The 14,883-nt window shown below is 54.9% G+C and overlaps 1 protein-coding gene across 9 annotated transcripts in view; it reads right to left on the reverse strand.

Annotated features, from left to right (window-relative positions):
* The window catches only part of GTF2IRD1 (GTF2I repeat domain containing 1), a 117,966-nt gene that overhangs the window by 91,762 nt on the left and 11,321 nt on the right, over positions 1-14,883 (reverse strand). Inside the window, exons 1-2 of one of the 9 annotated variants that reach the window (XM_059881223.1) lie at positions 3,856-14,477; positions 2,349-3,722 (exon numbers count right to left, since the gene is read on the reverse strand). The exons of 6 other annotated variants lie outside the window; for them this stretch is intronic. The gene's annotated coding sequence lies outside the window, so the exon portion shown is untranslated. Of the gene's footprint in view, positions 1-2,348; positions 14,478-14,883 lie in introns of those variants that run through there. 2 more of the 9 variants (XM_059881221.1, XM_059881222.1) reach the window with 2 other exon arrangements.

Consider the following 14,883-nt stretch of genomic DNA (forward strand, 5'->3'; position numbering starts at 1 on the left):
ACACCAGCAGCCACCAGAAACCAGAAGGCAAGTAACAGATGCTCCCCGAGAGCCGCTAAAGGGAGCACAGGTTTTGGCTGAGTGGTGTTGATTCAGTTCTGTTCTCCAGAATGGCGAGAGAATAAATTCGGGTTGTTTCAAGTCACCAAGTTTACAGTAATCCATTACAGGACCCTCTGGAATGAATCCAGGATCCTTCACTCACCAGGAAAGTGAAAGTCACTCAGTCGTGTCTGACTCTTTGCAACCCCATGGACTATACAGTTCATGGGATTCTCCAGGCCAGAATACCGGAGTGGGTAGCCTTTCCCTTCTCCAGGGAATCTTCCCAACCCAGGGATCGAACCCAGGTCTCCCGCATTGCAGGCAGATTCTTTACCAGCTGAGCCACCAGGGAAGCCCAAGAATACTGGAGTGGGTAGCCTATCCCTTCTCCGGTGGCTCTTCCCGACCCAGGAATCCAGCCAGGGTCTCCTGCATTGCAGGCAGATTCTTTACCAACTGACCTATCAGGGAAGTGTGTGTTAGTTGCAAAGAGTCGGACGCGACTGAGCGACTGACTCTTCGAGACCCCATGGGCTGTAGCCCGCCAGGCTCCTCTGTCCATGGGATTCTCCAGGCAAGAATACTGGAGTGGGTTGCCATTCCCTTCTCCAGGGGATCTTCCTAAGGGACTGAACCCGTGTCTCCTGCATTACAGGCAGCTTCTTTACCACTGAGCCACCACATCCCCCCTCACAAATTCTGGCCCCCATCCTTGACCTCCTGGACACACATTCCTCAGCTCAGACCTCTAAAAAGCTCAGACCTGGGTTTGCTGGAAACTTCTCCCATCCCTTCCCTATGGGAAATGCCAGAAGCCACTGCTGGGGAGAGCTAAAATTCTTCCGGATGCCGGGGAGCACCTGACTGAAGTCTCACTGCCCGATGCACCAGCTGGGCACTAGAGCCCGTGGGGAAAAAAAATACTATCACCACGCAAAAGGCAAAGGCAAGAGCAGATACACCACCCAAACACGGCCCCCGCACCATCCGCTGCCATATGCCTGTGTTTCTTGAAAAAGAAGCTTGAGAGAACAAACAAAAAGTATTTTCTCCCTTCCTGAGGTGGGGGGGGCATCCCTGTCCCCCTCCCCCAGCAGCCCTACTCTCCACTGCATATCCTGTCCCAGGGGCTCCCCAGTGGGGAAGGAATTACCCGGGGCCCTGAATTCTCGCCCCCTCCCCACTGCCCACCCATCGCTGCAGCTGGCAGAGAACAAGAGAGGCCACGGCCCTGACTTCCACTCCCGTCTGCCCAGGCTGGCTCGACTCGGACAGCTGGAGCCGGGGGTCTTACAATGGCTGCTGTACTATGAAAAACAGTCCGGACTTTGTAAATTTAATTAATTGTATTTATTTATGGCTGCACCGGGTCTTCGTTGCTACACGCGGGCTTTCTCTAGCTGCAGTGAGTGGGGGGCTACTCTTGCTTGCAGTACGCGGGTGTCTCATCACAGTGGCTTCTCTTGTTGCAGAGCACGGGCTTCAGAAGTTGTGGCTCGCAGGCTCTCAAGTTGTGGCGCACAGGCTTAGTTGCCCTGAGGCACATGGGATCTTCCCAGAGTAGAGATGGAACCCGTGTCTCCTGCACTGGCAGGCGGATTCCTAACCACTGGACCACCAGGGATGTCCAGCCCAGATTTCTGGCTTAGACACCTGAATCACAATCCCCCCTCTGACCCCTAGTCCTTTCCCTCCTCCCTGCTAAGAGAGTGTTCACTGTGTCCTGCCAGCTAAAGGCAGGTGCCCAGGGCAGGGAATTTTGGTGATGCTCTGAGGCTTAGATCAAAGCGATCCCAATCCCTCTCCTGGGACTGGTTTAAAGAGAAGCACAGAACCCACTTCTGGCCACTGAGACACGAAGCATGTAGCAAAGTTTCCCCTGCTCTTAGAAAGGGACTGAAGTGAGGATGTCTGGATGGTCTGAAAGTGATACCTCCAACCATGACAGCCATCTGAGGACCACGAGGGGGGCCACCCAGGAAGTGGAGCCATCACGCAGAGGACGGCAGAGTTCACTGGTAGGAAAACCGGGACCCCCGTGACTCAGGATGCACCACCTCCGGGCTTCAAGCTGGCTGATAAAAGTCTGTGTTTTGTAAGCTGCGTTCAATGGAAGTTTCTCTTCCTTGCAGCTAAAAGCATCCTAGTTAAGTCAATCTTTACTTTCTGTTGTTTAGTCGGTAAGTCATGCTTGACTCTTTCCGATCCTGTGGACTGTAGCCTGCCAGGCTCCTTCCTCTTTCTATGGGATTGCTCAATCAACCTTTACCAGTGATTAAAAAAAAAAAGAAAAAAACACTCACTGAATTATCTGGCAGTCCAGTGGTTAGGACTTGGTGCTTTCACTGCCGGGACCCCACGTTCGAGTCCCAGTCGAGGAACTAAGATCCTACAAGTCACAGCCAAAAAAAAAAAAATCATCCATTTGTTTTTGTCTCCTGGTGTATCATATAACATACCAACACTCCCTTTCCAACTGGCGACTAGAGAGTGGCCATCCCATTGGTGATTAACGAACAGAAAGAATCTAGGGTTCTGGGGCCACTGGTGAAGCCGGCTCACTCAGCCCCTACCTGATGCTCTTCTCTCCCACCCACGGAGCAGGCACTGACTGGCCCACCCGTACCCCTGCTGCCTGGTGGCCCGCACTCCCTTGAGACCAGGATGACCAAAGCCACCACCTAGGATGGAAGAGCCAGGGCAGGGAAGGCACTGCTCTCCCTGAAGTCGCAGAAGGCCGCGCCCCAGGGCTGGGCCACCCGCCTCCAGACTCCTCATTACAGGAGAAAACAAACCCCTCACTTCTCAAGTCTCTGTTTATCAGATTACCTACAACCGATCACAATGCTGACGGAAACAGATTCCATGGCATGCATTTTCATCAAATTCAGATTCACTTCTGCTTCCGCGCTAGGATACAACTCTCGTGTTACTGTCTTCTTTCTACCATCTTCCTGTATAGTTTATGTTTCTTTATCAGTCTTTCAAATCACTTCTGAAATAAGGTGGGATATAAAGCAATGAAAATAAAACCATCCATTAATCCTTTTGTTTCTTTGGCTGCGTGAGTTCTTCATTGTGGTGCGTGGACTTTCTCTAGTTGCAGCATGGGTGGCTTCTCTAGTTGAGATGTGTGGCTTTAGTTGCTCTGAGGCTCGTGGGATCTCAGTTCCCCGACAAGGGATCAAGCCAGCGTCCTCTGCACTGCAAGGCGGATTCTCAACCACTGGACCATGAGGGAAGTCCCCCAATAACTTTTAGAAAGCCCTGGTGCCGGGCACTGCTCCAGGAGAGAAAAGCCCTGCCTTGCAGGAAGTAAGTTATTTCATCTCCCCAAACCTTGCTCCCAATGCGGCAGGCCCAGGTTCGATCCCTGGTCAGGGAACTAGATCCCACATGCTGCAACTGAGAGTTTGCAAGATACAACTAAAGATCTCACATGCCACAACTAAGACCCAGTGAAGCCAAAAAAAAAAAAAAGAACCACACACACGCACACAACAAACATCTCCTCAACTAAGAAAAAAGTAAGAAGATTAACAGCAGCAGCTACCATTTACCGAGCACTAGCAAGGGAGCCCGTGATGCGCGCCTGGTGATGCCCATCGTCCGCCCAGTCCTTGGTTCCGTGGCTGGCTCCTGAAGCCCCACACTAGTCCAGGTGCACTGACGTCACTCTGGTAGAGGGTACAGGGACACAGGCTTTGACTCTATACAGGAAATGCTTCCCCACGGGGAGGGCTGTTCCCAAATGGTGGGCCTGGGGCTTCCCCATCCCTGGGGGTTTTCAAGGGAAAGCTGCCCACTTACCAAGGCGTCTTAGAGACTCGGGTCTGTGGATGTTTTTAAAGAACAGATGGGCACCACCTGCAAAGATCCTTCCGTCAAGTCACCTGGCCTGGGGGTAACGCGGGCAGAGATCAAGGACCGTTCACGTCCACTTTATGTAGAAAGTGAAGCAAGTGGGACTTCCCTGGTGGTCCAGTGGCTAACACTTCATGCTCCCAATACAGGGCGTCCGGGTTTGATCCCTGGTCAGGGAACTAGATCCTGTGCAGCCAAATGAAGACTGAAGATCCCTATGCAACTAAGACCCAGTGCAGACAAATAAATATTTTTTTTAAAAAGTGAAGCAAGCTGGTAAATAGGATCGCAGGAGCAAACTTCACCCACTTAAGAAAAGCTCTCTTAGTGTCCCTAAGTGTATAGAGTCCAAGCATTCAGGGCAGGAGGGACCCTCATCCTATGACCTCCATGTGTCTCTGGGGAAACCAAGATCCAGAGGGCACAGACTGTACCTCGATCCCTGCACACCCAGCGCATGGTTGCCCCAGAGCATGGCATGCTCTCCCATGAGCTTAAGTGCTGCACTGGTTGCAGAGTCCTTCCTATTCATCAGAGCAAGGCCTTTATGGAAACATACTTTATGTCTTTGAAAACGGTCAATACTTCAGATGGTATCTTGTTTTCAGCGTACTGATCACGTGCTTGCCTTCACTGCGTTCTCTCTGTTGCCTGGTCTGTTGAAAAAGACATCAGACGTATGAACTAACCACAGCCACAGGCCACGCCACGGCTGAAATCTCTCCAATATGATGAAGGAATCCAGGCGCGAAAGATCAGGCTGTAGGAGCCCCTTTATGTTTGTTTCAAACACAGGCTGAACTCTGATGTTACAGGTCAGGATGGTGGTCATGTTGGCAGGAAGGCAGGGTAGGGTGATTGATGGAAGGAGGCGTGATAGAGGCTTCTGAGGGGCTGGGAATGCTCTGACCTTGGTCTGGGTGGTTATCTGGGTGACTTGGTTTCTAACATTCATCAAGTTGCTGATTTTTAAATAGTTTTTATTTTTCCCCTTAATAATAAGCTTTTAAAAAGACAGATTTGGGATCCCCAGTTACACAGCAAAGTTGTCTTGGACTTCCCTGGTGGTTCAGTGATTAAGAATCCACGTGCCAATACAGAGGACACGGGTTTAACCCCTGGTCTGGGAAGAGTCCACATGCCAAGGGGTAACTAAGCCCGAGTGCCGCAACTACTGCTCTGGAGTACTACTACCCACGCTCTGGAGCCTCTGATCTGCAACAGAAGCTACTACAATGAGAGGCCCACGCACCACGAGAGTAGCCCTGCTCGCCACGACTAGAGAAAGCCCATGCGCAGCAACGAGGACCCAGCACAGCCCCAAATAAACATAAATAATTTCTTAAACACCTTAAGAAAAAAAACCAGAAAAAAAGAAAGTTGTCTGGATAAGTCTCCAGAGCTTTAACCGAGTTGCCACCCTTTGACCGAACGCTGAATATTCACTGGAAAGACTGATGCTGAGGATGAAGCTCCAATACTCTGGCCACCTGATTCAAAAAGCCGACTCATTGGAAAAGACCCTGATGCTGCGAAAGATTGAGGGCGGGAGAAGTGGACGACCAAGGATGGGACGGTTGGATGGCATCACCGACTCATTGGACACGAGTTTGAGCAAGCTCTGGAAGATGGTGAAGGACAGGGAAGCCTGGTGTGCAGCAGTCCACAGGGTCCCAGAGTCAGACACAATTGAGAGATTGAACAACAATCCTTTGACCCAGTTCCTTTTCTCAATTTAGTCATTTTTTTTCCTGGTCACACAGCTTGTAGGATCTTGTCTCCCTGACCAGGGACTGAACCCAGGCTCGACAGTGAAAGCTCACAGTTCTAACCCCTGGACCATCAGGGAATTCCCTATCAATGTATCCCGAGAAAATTACGCAAAACACAAAGATTTATGTACAAGTTGTCTCACCCAAGCAGGACCTCCGTAAATAAACACACCAGCACACAAGAATGAGAAGTGGCAGGCAACCTAAGTGCCCCACGGGGGCTGAAAACCAGCTTCGTACAGACAGACGATCTCACGGAAAAGCCTAGATGGAGATTCTAGACGTTTTATCTCCAACAGGCGGCATCCACAAATGGCTTTCTCCCCTCTACTGTTCTGCAGTTTTGTGGTCTGAGATGAGGAGTATGACTTTTTGCCATTTGGAAAGAAGTAACAGAAACCATATTCTTAAAAAGTTTTTTTTTTTTTAAAAGAACCAACCCACTTGCCGCCCACACCCAGCACAGGAAAGCAGCCCAGGCCAGGGCAAAGGGCAGACTCAGGGATACACGTGCATCATGCCACTTCCTGGGAAAACCACAGAGGCCTTCTCTGTTCCTGGAGGAGGAGATGGGGCCTGGCCAAGCAAAGCCCCGTCGCTGATGAGCCCTGGGTCCTGGAAGACAGGGCTTTACCCCTCCCAGGTGGGGAAGGGGGCTCATGATGGTGTTCTCTTCTCAGATGGGGGCCCCCAGGACCAGGCTAGGGCCATGCCTGTGCTCTGGGCGCTAAGACAAGGAAGGGAAACCCTGAAACCCAGGCTGTGCCCCAGAGGAGACGGGGCGGGTGCTGTTGGCAGCGTCGAGTGTCTGGGTCACCCTCAGGCCTGCCCCAGCAGGAGGGGAGGCCGGGCTCTCGTGGGCAGACAGCTCCCCAGGGTCAGGTTTCCACTTCGTTATTTAAAGCCCGGCTCCGGCTCCTGGCGGGCGGGCAGGGGCGGCCACCGCCTGCGTGACCAGGATGAGCAATCGCGATCCTGACTCGGGCCCGCGTGCCTATGGCAACTGGCCTTGTGGCCTTGGAGACTAATCTCCAGGCTGCCAGCCGGTAGGGGCCTCTCCGGGCGGAGCGGCGGCTCCCTGCGGAGGCCCCGGGCCGGGGAGCAGGATCGGGCCCTCTCCCAGCCAAGGATGGGGCATCTGGCCTTGCAGCAGGGCCAGGCTCTAAACGCACAGGTTCCCACGGCCACAGCCCCTGCCGTGCTCCACCCCTAAGGCATGATCACGCACGTGGGGACGTGACCACACGCACACACACACCAGAACCATTACACTTCCTTCCACAGAGAGACAGACAGCAGGCGCTCCTGCTCTGGAAGACAGTCCCAGGCTGGGAGTTGAAAGGACAGTTAAAATAGGTTCAGATAACACTTCTTGATTTGAGTGCTGGTTACATGGGGTACTGGAGAATTCCATGGCCAGAGGAGCCTGGTGGACTATAGTCCACGTGGTTGAAATGACTTGGACATGACTGAATGACTAACACATACTACGTGGGGTTATATACATAGGTTAAGGGCTTCCCTGGTGGCTCTGATAGTAAAGAATACACCTGCAATGTGGGAGACCCAGGTTCGATTCCTGAGTTGGGAAGATCCCCTGAAAGAGGGACTGGCTACCTACTCCACTATTCTTGCCTGGAGAATTCCATGGACAGAGGAGCCTGGTGGGCTACTGTCCATGGGGTTGGAACGAGTAGGACATGACCGAGTGACTAACACACATACACAGGTGAAAATTCATCACTGGATACTTAAGATTCATGCATTTTGCTGTAAGGAAATTATACTTTCATCAAAGGTAAAAATGAGTGACATGTAAGAAGTACGGGGTAGCAGGGGGTGGAATCAGGGAAGGCTCCTTGGAGGAGGTGACACCCAACCCGAGTGCGGGGTCATGTCACGGGGGAGCAGGGGTTTGCAGGGGAGGGGCAGAGCCAGGGGAGCGATACCCAGGCACTGTTCATCAACAAGGGGGACCACTGACCTGCCCCCTGCTAGGCCCACCTCCTTAGAATCAAATGCTGAGCAAATAAGGCAGGACTGTTTGAAGGAGAGCCAAATTACCCACTGCCCGGGAAACCCAACCACCAGCCCGGGCCACCCACGTGTCTCGGTCTCAGTCGAGCCCGAGCAGAGCAGTGAATGGGGTGGGGAACCGGCCAGGCTCCCCATGGCTGGGCAGGAAGTGGTGGGTGAAGATATGGGCACGGCCACTGGGGTCAGGTCAAGGACCTCAGATCATCATCCTTTAGGGCAGCAGTCCCCAACCTTTTTGGCATGGGGCACCGGTTTCGTGGAAGACAATTTTTCCATGGACAGGGGTGAGGATGGTTCAGGCGGAAATGCAAGCGATGGGGAGCAGCAGACAAAGCTTCACTCGCTCACCTGCTGTGCAGCCCAGTTCTTAAGTTCCACGGACGGGTACCATGGGTTGGGGATCCGGCTCCAGGGCATGGGCACCACCAATGGGTTGGGAAGTTTAGGGGGTCCTGGCAGGTGAACTTTAGGGGGCAGGGCCAGAGATGGGGAAGTGGCAGCTGTCCAGCTTCTGCAACAGTCCAGGCCTCAGATGGCCACATCTCAGGGCGAGGCAGGGGGGTGGGGGTGGTTGGTGAAGGAGTGGATGGATGTGATTTGACCAGCAAGCAAGGCAGAGCTCCATGATTGAGTGGTTGGGGGAAGCGGTGGGGCTGAGGAAGCCTAAGGAGACACCTGGAGTGACATCCAGGTTTCTAATCCTGCTGATGGAGTAGATGACGGTGCCCCCAGCTGAGCAGGGAACAGAAGGAAAAGGCTGGACAGGAGGCCAAGGGGGCAGGCCTGGCGTCCCCAGGGATGATCAGGGCTTGACTGGGAGCCCTAGGCGGGAGGGACAAGATCTGATATGGGGTAGGTAGGGTGGCAGCCAAGGCTGTGCATGGACTGGCGTGCCTGGGAGAACACAGTGGGAGAAATCAGGGAAACCTGGGACTCAGAGAGTCAGAGAGTCAGGGGAGGGGAGAAGGGCAGAGGTCAGAGGTCAGGGGGCTGGGCAAGGAGCCTAGAGGAACACAAGGAAGGCGGACAGCAAATGGGTGGGCTGAGGGGAGTGGAGGCAAAGAGCTGAGTGGAAGTGGGTGGAGGCTGCTGGGGTCCATGTGAGAAAGGAGGTACGGAAAGTGCTGCTGCTGCTGCTAAGTCGCTTCAGTCGTGTCCGACTCTGTGCGACCCCATAGACGGCAGCCCACCAGGCTCCCCCATCCCTGGGATTCTCCAGGCAAGAACACTGGAGTGGGTTGCCATTTCCTTCTCCAATGCATGAAAGTGAAAAGTGAAAGTGAAGTCACTCAGTCGTGTCCGACTCTTCGCGACCCCATGGACTGCAGCCCACCAGGCTCCTCCACCCATGGGATTTTCCAGGCAAGAGCACTGGAGTGGGGTGCCATTGCCTTCTCCAACGGAAAGTGGGGTGGGCTCAAAAAGGCTTCATTCTTTTTTTTCTTAATTTATTTGGCTGTGCTGGGTCTTAGTTGAGGCACGCAGGATCTTAAGCTGAGGCACGTGAGATCTTTCAGTCGAAGCATGTGGGATCTTTAGTCTCAGCATGCAGGATCTCAGTTGAGGCATATTGGACCTAGTTCCCTGACCAAGGATCGAACCCCAGCCCCCTGCATTGGGAGTGTGGAATCTTAGCCACTGGACCACCAGGGAACTCCCAGGGCTTCCTTCTGTAGGATGAGATAACCCAGAACCAGGTAACCCAAAGGGGAGGAAAGGACTCTCAAGGCTCAGGTAACAGCAAGATAGAGGCTTCCCAGGTGGCTCACTGGTAAAGAATCCACTTGCTAAGCAGGAGACTCGAGACACAGGTTTGATCCCTAGGTCAGGAAGATTCCCCTGGAGGAGGGCATAGCAACCCACTCCAGTATTCTTGCCTGGAGAATCCCCATGGACAGGAGCCTGGCAGGCTACAGTCCACAGGGCTGCAAAGAGTTGGACATGACTGGGCAACCAGAGAGCAGCAGCAACCCAGACAGAACCAGTGCGGCTGGAAGGAGACACAGTCTCTGCTGCGGCCCAAGCCTCCCGGGTCCTTCCAGATGGACCCAAACCCTTTAAGTTCTGGAGCCAGATAGAAGAACCCTTACGCCAAGCCCTCCACCAATCCAGGACAACGAAGCGTCCCGATCCCACAGCCGCTTCATTCCATTGGACGGGAAGGTGTGTGCGAGCTGGCGGAGGCTGGATCGGAAGGCCAGCCCGGGAGGCAGAGAAAGTGGTTTTGCCAGTCTCTCAAACAGGACATGCACACGTGGGTCTTAGTTCTGGCACACGGGATCTTCGTTGAGGCATGCAGGATCTGTTTAGTTGCAGCAGGACAGATGCAGCATGTGAGATCTAGTTCCCTGACCAGGGATTGAACCTGGGTCCCTTGCCTTGGGAGCGTGAAGTCTTAGTCACTGGACTGCCAGGGAAGTCCCAAGGAGGGGATTTTGGTTTGCCCATGGCTGTCCCCCAGAACCACAGCAGGCAGTCCATAATACGTGCTGGGTGGATGAATGAGTTGCTAAAAGGAAGCAGAAGTCTGAGAGTGAGGGAAAGGCAAAAACCAGGCTGAGCCAAACTCCGCTACCCTTGGCATCCGAGGCCCTCCCCCGGCACGTCCCATGTGCATCCAGCTGGCTGGCCTGAGTCCCCATGCTGTCCTGTCTGCCCCTCTCAGTGTGAGGAGGCGGGGGGGCAAATGCCTAGGCTTTGCTGCTGCTGCTACTAAGTCACTTCAGTCGTGTCCGACTCTGTGCGACCCCATAGACGGGAGCCCACCAGGCTCCCCCATCCCTGGGATTCTCCAGGCAAGAACACTGGAGTGGGTTGCCATTTCCTTCTCCAATGCATGAAAGTGAAAAGTGAAAGTGAAGTCGCTCGGTCGTGTCCGACTCTTAGTGACCCCATGGACTGCAGCCCACCAGGCTCCTCCATCCATGGGATTTTCCAGGCAACAGTACTGGAGTGGGGTGCCATTGCCTTCTCCGGGGCTTTAGGGTGCACCAAAGCTGGGGTCTGGTATCCACCCAGCTATCACCGGCCTGTGACTCCCACTGGGCACCCAAACTCTCCATTCCTGTTTCCTCCTGAGCAAAACGGCACCACCAAATCTGCTGGTCTTAGCATCATAAGGACCATGTGTGAGATAAGATGTGAAAAAGTGTCTGCCTCCAGCCTGGAGATCATTCAGGCTCTTTGAAGAAGCAGCCGGGATGACTTCACGTTGACATCACCTGCTGAGTGGCTGTCTCTCCTGACATCACCTGTCTCATCAACTCCAGGTGAGCTCACCTGGGGCTCCTGACAGGCAGCACAAGGGCCCTTCTGTTCCCCTAAGTGCTGGGCGGGAGGGAAACGAAGGCCTGGCACTCAGCTGCCCCTGGGCAGCTCAGCTGTGTACCATATGCACTGGTTCTCGGGCATGTGTAGAGCTGGGGGGCTGGGTGTCTGGAGACGGTGGGGAGAAGCCAGCACTGGGGTGGTGCCAGCCCCCACGGCGACCGCATCTCCCGAGAGCTCCCTCACCAGACGTAAACAGGACTTCTCAGAAGGATGTGGACGATGAGCCTCAGGCCTTTTCTTGTTAGGAAAAGACTAAGCCAAAAAAAAAAAAAAGCTAATCACTTGTGGGTGAGCTAATCCCCCAGGCACTGGGCTGGCACCCAGGCTCCCACCCTCCACTGGCAACCTGGCCCCGCCCGCCGGCTCCCTCCTTCCTCCTCTTTATGGCTCCCACTCCACCCACTGCCCTGACCTCTGAGCCAGCAGGGGTGGAGGGCTAAGGTCCCAGGGAAGGGACCTGGCTTCTAACTCTTGATGACACCCTGAAGTGGAGCCTGGGCACCACCCCCCTCCCTGAGCCTCAGTTTCCCCATTGGGAAGGCGAGTCCTTGGGTGTGAAGTTCTCAGGTCCAGATGGAAGGTGCACCACCGCCCTGCCCAGCCATCCGCCCTCTAGACCTGCTCCGATCTGCCCCAGAGCACACACCAGAGTCACTCGCTCCTCACTGCTGGCCTGTCCACAGGCCTCAACCCCCCCAACTTGGATGCTCTCCAGCCCTCTTGTTCCTGCTCCTTTATTTTACTTATTTTTAAAAAATATTTTATTTGGCTGTGCCGCATCTTAGTCGTGACATGGGCTCTTCAATCTTCGTTGCAGCATGCGGTATCTTCAGTTGCAGCCTGCTAACTCTTAGATGTGGCATGCGGGATCTAGTTCTCAGACCACGTTTGAACTCAGGATCCGTTCACTGGAAGCTTACCACCAGGGAAGTCCCTGTTCATGCTCTTTTAAATCCTGACACTACACCCTGCCCCCAGGACCCTTTCTCATTGACCTCCCCATTCCGGGGGCCCCCCCAGTCCCATTCCGGTCCACTCTCCTGAGCCTCTCATCCACCAAAAGGATACCGTGGGATTCTGACTGATACGGGTGTTCTCAGTCATGTTCCACTCTTTGCAACCCTGTGGACTGTAGCCTACCGGGCTCCTCTGTCCATAGGATTTTTCAGGCAAGAATACTGGAGTGGGTTGCCATTTCCTTCTCCGGGGATCTTCCCGACAAGGGATCGAAGCCGCGCTCCTGCATCGGCAGGTGGGTTCTTTACCACTGAGCTACCCGGGAAGCCCTGGGACTCTGACTGCACAGTATCTTCATGGCACTTGCTGTGAGCGGGACCCAGAACTGGGATGGATCAGGCCCAGTTCCCGCCCCAGAGCTCCCAGGTGAAGAAAGAGAAGCCAAAGGTTGTAAGTGGTGACCCACACATGAGAGGAGGTGACCACCATCTAGATGTCCGTTTAACAGGTATGTTAACTGCACCTGCCACCTCCCCAGTGTGTACACACACCCTGTCTACACGCACACACATCTTAGCCGACACTTGCCAACGCCCCAAGTCCCATCCATTCCTTTCACAATTATTTAAGTACCACCTGCACACCCACTGTGTCTCTAGATGAGGAAGGCCACCAAACATGACAGAGACACAGGGGTGTCCTGGTGATCAGCGGGTTGCTCACTCAGTCGTGTCCCACTCTTTGCGACCCCATGGACTGTAGCCCGCCAGGCTCCTCTGTCCATGAGATTCTCCAGACAAGAATACTGGAGTGGGTTGCCATCTCCTCCTCCAAGGGATCTTCCCGACACAGGGATCGAATCCACGTCTCGTGTGTCTCCTGTGGAGCTTTTACCACCGAGCCATCTGGGAATAACCAGGTCCCCAGGGGGGTGACATGCATCTTGTGGCTGGATGCTCACAGGCTGGATGCTCACTGGGTCCAGTGCACACCCACCACCCTTCTCCAGCCAAAGCTTTCACACACCATCACATCTGAGGCCCCAGCACCACGGAGGGAGGCAGGATCTAGACCATCATCCGCCCTATGCTGGACGGCTGAGGCCCAGTGTGTAGGTGACCTGCCCTCCATCACACAAGCCAGCGAGAGCCAGGGCTCCCAGCCTCCTTCTGGCTCCTCTCCCTGGCCCTCCTCCTGAGTATACTCAGACTCATGCAGACACCACTTCCTTCTCCAAACTCATCACCCCCACCTCTACCCTCACTCAGGTAAGGTGAGGTGAGCCTGGCTACCTTGATCCACCAGGGACAACCCAGGACTCCCCTCAAGCTCTAGCCAGGTGATGTGATCCAATAAAGTGACCCATGGCTGTCCTCGCCCAACCCCAGACTCAGGGAGAGCCTGGAGGAGCCCAGCCCAGGTCACACCATTCCCTCCGTAGGTCCTGATCGCTGCTGATGGGCAGACCCCCATCAGCCCATGATCTCAGGAGTGTGCAGGGGTCCAGCCCCTGGGAGATCTGGGTCCAGCTGAGGCTCCCCACCCACCAGGAAAGTGATGCTGGGCACACAGCAGAAGCTTTAGGGGCCAACTTCAAAGCAAAGCCTGTCAGAGGAGCAAACATTCGCCTGACTCCCCCCAACCCTTCCCCTGAGCAGAGCCCCCAGCACAGCCCACTGCCCAGTGACCTGTGTAGATGTTTGCAGAAAGGGCTGAGTGGTTCTCCCAGGGTTCAACATTCCAAGCTGTCTTTTCTGCCTCCCTTCAGACAGCAAGGGGCTTTGGAACAGGGGCTGGGCCTCCTTTCTGGGGTCACAGGGAGGCCCAGGGTGGGCTTCCTGGAGTTGTTGGGGGTCCTGACCACCAGAAGGGACCCCAGAGATACAGAGATGTCATCCTCTGAGCCAAAAACAGGGCAGAGGGTGCTGCCAAGGTCACAGGGCTTCCAGGATGTTGGGGGCAGGGAGGGTGGAGAAAGCAGAGAATTCTGGGAGCTGCCAGCCCTCCACGTGGTCCCCAGGCTCTGGGTCACCCAGTCTGCGCCCTCATGTCTGAAGCAGGAGATGCCGAGCCAAGAAAAGAGAGCGAGGAGGCACTGGTTCACGCTCTAAAAGCAACCTGTCTGGAGCCTGGCATGAGAAAACCACTCCTCTCTGGTCCCTGCAATGGGGCAGGTCAGCGTCCCAGACAGTGCCCCTGGCAACCGTATGTCCCCTCCCACTGGGCTCCCAGGTACCCCCCACCCCAAGGCCTGCAGAGAACCCTCCTGGTGGGGCTGAGATAGTTCTGAACTGGCTCCCCGAGGTGGGCGGCGGGCACCTGGATGTGAGCCAGCTCGATGCCACGCCCACCTGCCCACCACCTCCAGAGCTCTGAGCAGCGCCATGAGGATGAGCATGGCCCACACGGGCAATGACTCAACATCACACCAGATAAATGTAGGGCCCGTTTCACCAAGACTAGGTCCCCCTCCCCTGGGAGCCTCACCACCCCCAACACCCCATCTGCCCACCCCCTACCCCGGGCTCCAGGGGGCTCTCCTGTAGGTGGTTCTTCCAGTTCGTCAGCCCCACCCTACAGACCCCAAGGACTGCCTCTCCTGGGATATACCTGGGCACGTAATGACGCTTGAGGGTTCCCTGAGGTGATGCCACGGGCTCCCAGGGGGCAGAAACAGGAGCCCCTCTCTCCTGCCTGGTCCCAGGGGCCATCAGCCTACAGTCCATTGCATCAACTTACTGAGCAGCCTCTCGCCTCCAGGCAGAATCTACAGTCACCGAGTCCCACTGGGGACTCTCTCTCCTCTCATCTGGGGGTGTTTCCAAAGCCCTGATCACTCTCACCCCTCTACTGCCCCCCGATTCACCATGGTCTGCTC

Source organism: Bos taurus, chromosome 25 (assembly GCF_002263795.3).
Source record: "Bos taurus isolate L1 Dominette 01449 registration number 42190680 breed Hereford chromosome 25, ARS-UCD2.0, whole genome shotgun sequence".
In the NCBI taxonomy this organism is placed as follows: Eukaryota; Metazoa; Chordata; class Mammalia; order Artiodactyla; family Bovidae; genus Bos; species Bos taurus.